The sequence below is a fragment of the Myodes glareolus genome, chromosome 9, assembly GCF_982192425.1.
Source record: "Myodes glareolus chromosome 9, mMyoGla1.1, whole genome shotgun sequence".
In the NCBI taxonomy this organism is placed as follows: domain Eukaryota; kingdom Metazoa; phylum Chordata; class Mammalia; order Rodentia; family Cricetidae; genus Myodes; species Myodes glareolus.
The window spans coordinates 40,911,111-40,918,846 of NC_142034.1; the positions used below are offsets into that span (position 1 = coordinate 40,911,111).

Sequence of the window (7,736 nt, forward strand, 5' to 3'; positions counted from 1 at the left end):
TCCTTCATGGGTATAGTGAGGGCATGAGATCTTTGCTCAGGGAGAAGGGGTGACTTGCCAGAGGTGGCATAGTTGGCTTAGAGGCAGGGCTGGGGGTGGGGTGTGGTAGAATCCCAACTATCAAGCACAGAGCCCACCCTTTTCAGTGTTTGCTAAAATCTGGGCCTCTAATCCTGATGACCTGAGCATTTGGGGACCGAGATAACAGAGGGTCATGATGTATAAAGCTCTCCAAACATTATCCAGCATCTCGGGACACACCTGGTTGGGCTTGGGTGGGTACCTAGTACCCCTCACTCAGGTGAACTTGAGGTGTGGGGTGGAAGGCTGTCATCATCCTGCTCCCCGTTGTGTCACAGTCTGTCAGAAGCTGACTCTGTGGGTTCCCCTCACTGGCTACAATCAAGCGGCACATGGTCTGGCATTGATTGATGTCATTAAGGGAGTCATTGTTACATTTCCTTCTTGTCTGAACAGATAGGAACTTAGAGGGGAGGGACCCAGACTTTTAAAAATTAGTTTTTATTTATGTGTTTGAGTGTAGGAGGGGGAGGATAGAGACAGAGATATAAGCAGACAGAAACACACACACACACACAGACAGAGACAGAAACAGAGACAGATAGACAGTCAGAGGCGGGGGGTACGCATTCATTCAGGTGCCCATGGAAATTGAAAGAGTTGCATCCCCTGGAACTGGAGTTAAAGGAAATGGAGTCACCTAACATGGGTACTAGGAACTGAACTCCTGGATGCTCTGACAGATCAGTAAATGTTCATACTGCTAAGCCATGTTGCGTAGCCTCAGAAGGATGGTTTTGTTGAGTGATCCCCAAATGTCAAGACAATTTTCAAAGGAGGCCTTTCCTTTCCTCTAGCTGAAGTCCAGGCAGCAGGACTCTTCATCCCTGGATTCCAGGTGAGACATCCTAGACACAGAAAAAGAGAAAACTCACAAGAGGTCCTCAGGGTTGTATTTCCCATGAGCACACAATTTTCCCGTACTGAGGGTGAATGGTATAGGGCAGGGACAGTCAACTTTATTTGGTAAGCCATTCACAGCTCTTCTGTGTCTTTTGGGACACAAAACTGAGCTGTGCTCCCCCTTCCGGTGCCTTCTGCTTCAGTTCACTCCACTTTAAATTATGCTCTTATTTGTTTTTATTTCATGTGCATGCATGCTTTACCTGTATGCTTATCTTTGTACCATGCATGTGCAATGCTTGTGGAGGCTGGGAAAGTGTTGGATCTTCTGGAACTGGAGTGGCAGAGGCTTGTTAGCCATCATGTGGGTGCTGGGAACCAAACTGTGTTCCCCGTGAGAGCAGTTAGTGCTCTTAACCACGGCTCCATCTCTCCAGCCCAACTCGTTCTTTCTTCTTTAAATTTTATTGTATTTTATTAACATTTTTCTTTCATTTTACATACTGACCACAGTTCCTTCTCCCTCCTCTCTTCCCATGCCCCCAACTCACTCTTTCTTGACAAGAGTATATTTAGTCTCTTGCATCCTTGACACGGGTGCTGCTCAACTTTGCTTCCTTTTTCAGGTACCACATATTCTTTCCCTGTTCCATTCTCTTCCCTCACAAGCCTCCTTGCTGCTGTAGCTTGCTCTGTCCTTTCAGACCATATCCAGAAGAGGCTGCCAGACACCTCCGGGTTTCTGGTTTTTATAAGAAAGAGGTGGTTCACCCATTCAGCAAATGTAACCAAGTCCCTGTCATGTGAAGGGCATGATGGAGTGCCCTAGGCATTAGAGAGGAAACATTTAAACAAAATATTAAAGCTCCCTTTGTGCTGACTAGTTTTATGTCAGCTTGACACAAGCTAAAGTCATCTCAGAGGAGGGAACCTTAGTTGAGAAAATGTTCCAACAAGATCTGGCTGTAGGGTATTTTCTTAATTAGTGATTGATGGGGGAGGGTCCAGCCCATTGTGGGTGGTGCTGTCCCTGGGCTGGTGGTCCTGGGGTCTATAAGACAGTAAGCTGAGCAAACCATAGGGAACAAGCCAGTAGTCAGCTTGACTACTACCCTCCATGACCTCTGCATCAGCTTCTGCCTCCAGGTTCTAGCCCTGCTTGAGTTCCTGCCATGACTTCCTTCAATAATGTGGAGGCGCAAGCCAAATAAGTCCTCTCCTCTCCTATTTGTTTTTGGTCATGGTGTTTCATCACAGCAATGAAAACCCGAACTAAGATACCCTTTTCTCATGGAGGCTTCATCCAAATGAAATAAATGGCAGACAATTAACAATCATATGCATAGTGTAATGGAAAAGAGGCAGGTCGGGGAGAGGGTAGTTGTAGGAGATGCATACTGCTCAGGTCTTCCACGAGAATGTAGGATTTAAGTTTATATCCAAGGAAGAGTGAAAGGAGGGAGGCATGCATACTGGGAATTTTAGGCGTGAGAGTAGCTGGTGTTAAGGTCCCAAGGTAACAGTGCTCTGGGCATCTTCAAGGAGTATCAAAGAGGCCAGTGCTTCTGGGAAGGAAGAGAGTCAGAGGTAGACCAGAATTGACAAAGGCCTGGTCATGTTACCTTGGAGGCTGGAGTAAGGAAGTTTGGCTGCTCTGAACATAGAGGGAAGGAACTAAAAAGTTGGAGCATAAAAGTGATCAGAATTTGATTTAAAAACATTGTCTTGCTCCCGGCAGAGATGAACTGAAGGGGAAAGAGGGAGAAATGGCCAGGCCTCCTCTGCAGCACCTGCCCTTTGAGTCTTCCCTTTCTTGTGTCTTGCGGCCCTTGCTCATCTGCGGCCTGTCTCCCTCACCATGCCTAATCCTCAGAAATGAGGTTCCTCCCATGGCTATGGAGTGAGCCATCGGCTCTGTCCAAGGTCTTGAAGTCTCCTATGCAAGAATGGCACACCCAGAACCCATCTGTCCCTGACCTACCAGCTTTCAGCCCACTCATGGCTGGTGCATGCCAGGCGGGTTTATCCAGCTGTTTTCTGGAATTCCCCACTTAATATTTTCAGGCCGTAGCTAATCCAGGGTAATGAAATTTCTGAAGGCAAAACGATGGCTCAGGAGGGATACTGTGTACTGTGGTCAAGGGTGCACAAAACAAGGGACCCGTGAGGACAGTCAAGAATGAAAGCTGTGGCTACTACAGTAGCAGCAGTGGCAGGGAGAGCCATCACCTGGCAAGGGGGTTCTACCCACTAAGGACCTGCTTCCAGTGTTACTGGCACCTGAGTGAGCTCTAGTATCTTAGGCCAATTACTTACCTCACCGGCTAAGCCTCGAGTGTCAGTCACAAGATGGAGAGAGAATTGTCTACTCCCGGGGATGTTCTTAGGGCTGGAGTTACTAAAATGTGTCGCAGCAGGATGCCTGGCACAAACAGGCTCCAGAAACACAGACGAGGTTGGAATGCGAAGGACCTGCGCAAGTGGGGCAAAGAATTCCACCTGAGTGTCTGGCAGAAGCCTGTTGAAAGAGCTGGTCCTCCAAGGAGAGCTGGTAGGCAGAAATGGAAAGAATCCATGCATAAAGCCATCTAAACAAAGGCCCCTGAGACCTTTTGTTCTTGTGGTTTTTTTCCCTTTGCTATATTGCTCAAAAGCAAGACACTAGAGAAAAGCGGCTCCCAATGCTCGCCCAGTTCTCGGCAGGTCCTAAGAACCTACCTAGTCTTTGTGTGGGGGATGCATGAGGAAGTGTGCATGCCTTCCTGACCTCCGCCCTGTAGGATGCCTCTTGTCACCTTCACCACGCCATTGGCGGCAACTTCCCTTCACAGCCCAGGAGGAAGAGTCTTGAGAAGCACACAAAAGCACACAGCTGACATGGGAGAAAGCATCCAGCATTAGAACAATCTGATACTCAATCCCCCAAGGCTAGACTGCACCAGTTCCAGGGACAGACTTGCCAGAAGCCAAGCATCTCCTCAACTACATTCACATCTAGCACCCATAAAGCCCAAATTCTTAGTGGTTCCTACAGAATACCGAAGTGGATGATGCAGCTGCAGTCAGTGGTTCCGAAGGGCCCAGAGTGGTCTTGCCCAGGGTTAACCAGCTCCCACAAAACCAGAATGTCCAGACACTCTGCAGTGCGGTTCTAGGCCTGACTGGGTTGCTAAGTTAATACCACTGCCTGGTTGCAACATGATACAAAACAAACTCTTCCGAAAACAACAGAAAAAAATAAATCAAAATACTCCGATCAGAGAAAAGAAGCTGTGGGTGCTTATTAAAGTATCTGACACTGTGAATGTAATATCTTTTCAATGCCAGGCAACTTTCTAAGTTCTGAACATGTGTATTCTGGAATGTTTGCAAATACAATCCAGTGCTAAGCAAATGGCTCTGCGGGCATGCTAGGGGGCAACTCCCATCTTAGGTGGGTGTCTAGCTTTTGAAATTTTTTCTCCCTGCAGTTCAGTCCTGGGCTGACTCACAGAGTGATTCATTTCAACCCTGTCCTTTCTGTCCCGCTGGGACAGAGTCACCAACTGGCTGCAACACTTTGTATGGCCAGCTCTCCTCATGCAATCTTGTTCCCAGGCTGTCTTAAAACCTTGCGGACCCAAGTCTGTCTAGATCATTCCACCCATCTTATAGTAGAGAAAGCTGAGGCCAAGAAGAAAAAGGTGCTGGTCTAAGTTATTGGTGGGAGGCCATTATGGGTTGTAGCACTCTTGGGTGTGCTGTTCATGGGATCGGTGTGCAAGGAGGAAGTTGCTTCTAAATTTTGGAAAGAGCCAAGAACCAAACATCAGAGAACTATGGAGGAGAAGCACTCAGCTTTACAGGCTTCTGAGTAAACAAGAGTGCCTGCCTGTCTCTGTACTCTCCCCAGGGCTTTGCAGAGAAATAGGCACAGATACCAGCTGCCCTTATGGCAGGGCTCCTGCCATAAGGTCTAAGTCATCCTGAGCTCCCCATCCCTGGATGATTCTCTGCCCTTGGGTTTAAGGTCAGAGCCAGGGAACTCACCAGAACAGAGGAAATCCCCACTGGGCTTGAGCTTGGTAATCTGCCTGCCGATCTTGGCTGGGTAACTCCGTAGGTCATTTCAATTTTCCTGAAGCTTTTGACTTTCCTTGGATCCTTAATCAGATAAGGGGATCTGGTGTGTGTGTGTGTGTGTGTGTGTGTGTGTGTCCATGCTAGGCCTGGCTCACCCTCTTTCCTCCCCTTCCCTCTTCTTTCCCTTGCTTGCCTCTCTCTCTCTCTCTCTCTCTCTCTCTCTCTCTCTCTCTCTCTCTCTCTCCATAATCATTTCCATCTCTTCCAGAATGCTTAATGGAGTTTGGAGACAGAGGAAGGAAGGAAGGAAGGAAGACTTCATCTCCAAGCAGGAGCCAGCCCTCGCTCCCTCTTCCCGTTGCTTGCAAAGTGCATTTAACATTGGAGAGTGTGCATCTTGGGGGAGGGAAGGGACTCCTCCATTTGAAAATGGACATTTTTGACACCCCCTAGCTCTGTTGTCATTGGTTCCACCTAACTGGAGAAGCCAGTGCAGTCCGCAGTCTCAGTGGCAAACCAGCTTCAGACTGAGGGGCACAAATGCATGGAGAAGCATAATTAGAAGAGGAAGGGATGCTGGTGGCTGTGTAGGTACCTAGGCAGTGCCCAGCAAGAAGGAGCCCAGAAGGGAGCCTCTAATAGTTCATCCCTGATACTTGTTGAAAATCTGGGTCTTCCCTTTCAGCCTATCTGCCTGGCAAAGTGCAGTCCAGCTGGTGGCAGCAACCTACTGGTGCCCAGACAGTGTGCCTCACCCCCTCAGAGAGCTCCCAGCTACTGGGGCAGTGGGCATTCCTCTCAGGGCCAGGGTGTGGGAGTGGAGTGTATCCTAGTTGGGGGAGGGGAGATCCTCGCAGCAGAAGGAGAGGGGAGTTGAATACTTTCCTGGCAGACCCCTGCCTGGCTCTCATTGTGTCAGGCATACTGGTCTGTATACAATAGATATCTGATTAATAAGTACTTATGTTTCTGAACTGCATTTTCTGGTAATGGCTCTGGACTGGACCTATCACCTGCTAGCCATTCCAGTGGAACCTAGAAGCTGATCTGATATGCTGGGGTTCAGGGTGAGGAACTCCAATGGAGGCATAGGAGCATTTAAAGCACAGGTTGGGCCTCAGCCCGGGGCTGTACAGAGAAGGAGGGGAACACAGGAATGATGGGCAGTTCAGCACCTGCTTGTATCTTCTAGAAACACGGAGCAGTCACCCTCTGTGGGGGCACCAAGGACCTGTCTGACCCCACCATCTACAGAGAAAGTGTCCTAAAATCGGGGGGAAGACTTGCCCATGGCCTTGTGGCAACCAGTAACAGAGTTAGAAGGCAAAGGTCTAGAGCCAGAACAGAGCTCTCTCAGTGATAGCGGTGTGCTGCATCTAGCCAGTGAAGACCTGGAGAGAACCCCTGTCCTGGTACAAAGGTGAACCAGGCTTGCTTGCACACAGAGATCCGATGGAAAGGGGTTCTGAAAAAGAAATCACCCTGCCCCCTCCATTTTTAGCTTGTAGCCTTTAAGATCGGCTTTTCCATCCATTCATTTACTCATTTATTTGTCAAGTGACTTTTTTGAGCAAGCACAGGAGTGGGGACCACCAAGTCCTTGCTGGAAGGAGTTGATGATCTGATGCCCCAGGGTTGCCCATTACTGCTTCCCCACCCCACTTCAGTCTCTGGCCTGTTGCCTCGGATTTGTGAGCATCCTGTCAGCCCGCTAGACAATATTCCTGCTTCTTCATCTCCCTAGGGACCCTTCCAGAACTCTGTGGTCAGCACTTCTTACCTGACTCAGCGTCTCGAGTGGAGCCCAAACCCTCCTTCTGCGGTGGAACTGCAAGAGACACACAGTCAACAAGTGGGGCTTCTTCATTGGCAATGATGTTAGCAGGGTGCCTTGGCTCAATGTCTTTCCTGCCTCTGGCTCTCCTGCAGCCCGTGCCTTTTCCTGCAGCTCTGGCCATTCCGAGAACAAGACTGAGTCTGAATGTCTCTGGGGAAGGCCATGGGAGAGTGCTCAGCTGACCACCGGTCATGCTCTGGCCATTAACCACCACTCTGCACTTCTGTAATGAAAGGCCTGCCAGACCTCTGCTTGGGAGCTACTTCCTCTGAGATAAAGACTCTTTCAGGAAGAGGGAAGGGGTGGTCCTCTCCTCTATTCCATTTCCAAACTCTGTGCTGCCACCCCACCCTACACCTACCTGCCCAAACCCCCGCATCCCTCTACCCTACTCCATGGCCATCTGCACCTCATCGGAGCCACAGTAAGACCTATGGAGTGGTCATGCTTCTGTGAAGCCTTCGGCTCTAGGGAGAACAGCCTAGAGGAAGGAAACTGGATTTAGATGCTCAAGGAGTCCCCTTCTCCTTGCACTGTGAGCGGAAGCAGAGCTGCAGCAACGCTGGTGGAATGGTCACACACCACCCATAATGTCATCTCGCCCTGGGAGCCAGAAGGAGAAATTGACCAAGCCATCCAAGCAATCAGAGTGAGGCCATGGACAAAGGTAACTAGGAGTAAAAGGCATCCCTGGTCCCTTTAGCATCGCCTCCTCCACACGGCCTTTCCCATTGGCAGGGTTTACTTTGCTTTCATTATCTGAGGACCAAGTGGAAAGTAGACTGGTCCTTGGGGGAAATGCTCCTTTCTGTGGCTGCTAATGGAACCAGCAGCTGCCCCCAGCCATGTGTGGCTGGCCTGACCCTCCAAGATGACCGGAGGTGGAGCCTAGCCAGGGAGAGGACTTTGCTCA

At 49.6% G+C, this 7,736-nt stretch overlaps 1 long non-coding RNA gene across 1 annotated transcript; it reads right to left on the reverse strand.

The window, feature by feature from the left end:
- Window positions 1-503: 503 nt before the first annotated feature.
- On the reverse strand, window positions 504-7,123 carry LOC146893212 (uncharacterized). Its single transcript, XR_015003722.2, has 3 exons — window positions 6,767-7,123; window positions 3,241-3,396; window positions 504-929 (listed from the first exon to the last, which is right to left on the reverse strand). It is a non-coding gene; the product is annotated as an uncharacterized LOC146893212 (long non-coding RNA).
- Between the last annotated feature and the right edge of the window lie 613 nt (window positions 7,124-7,736).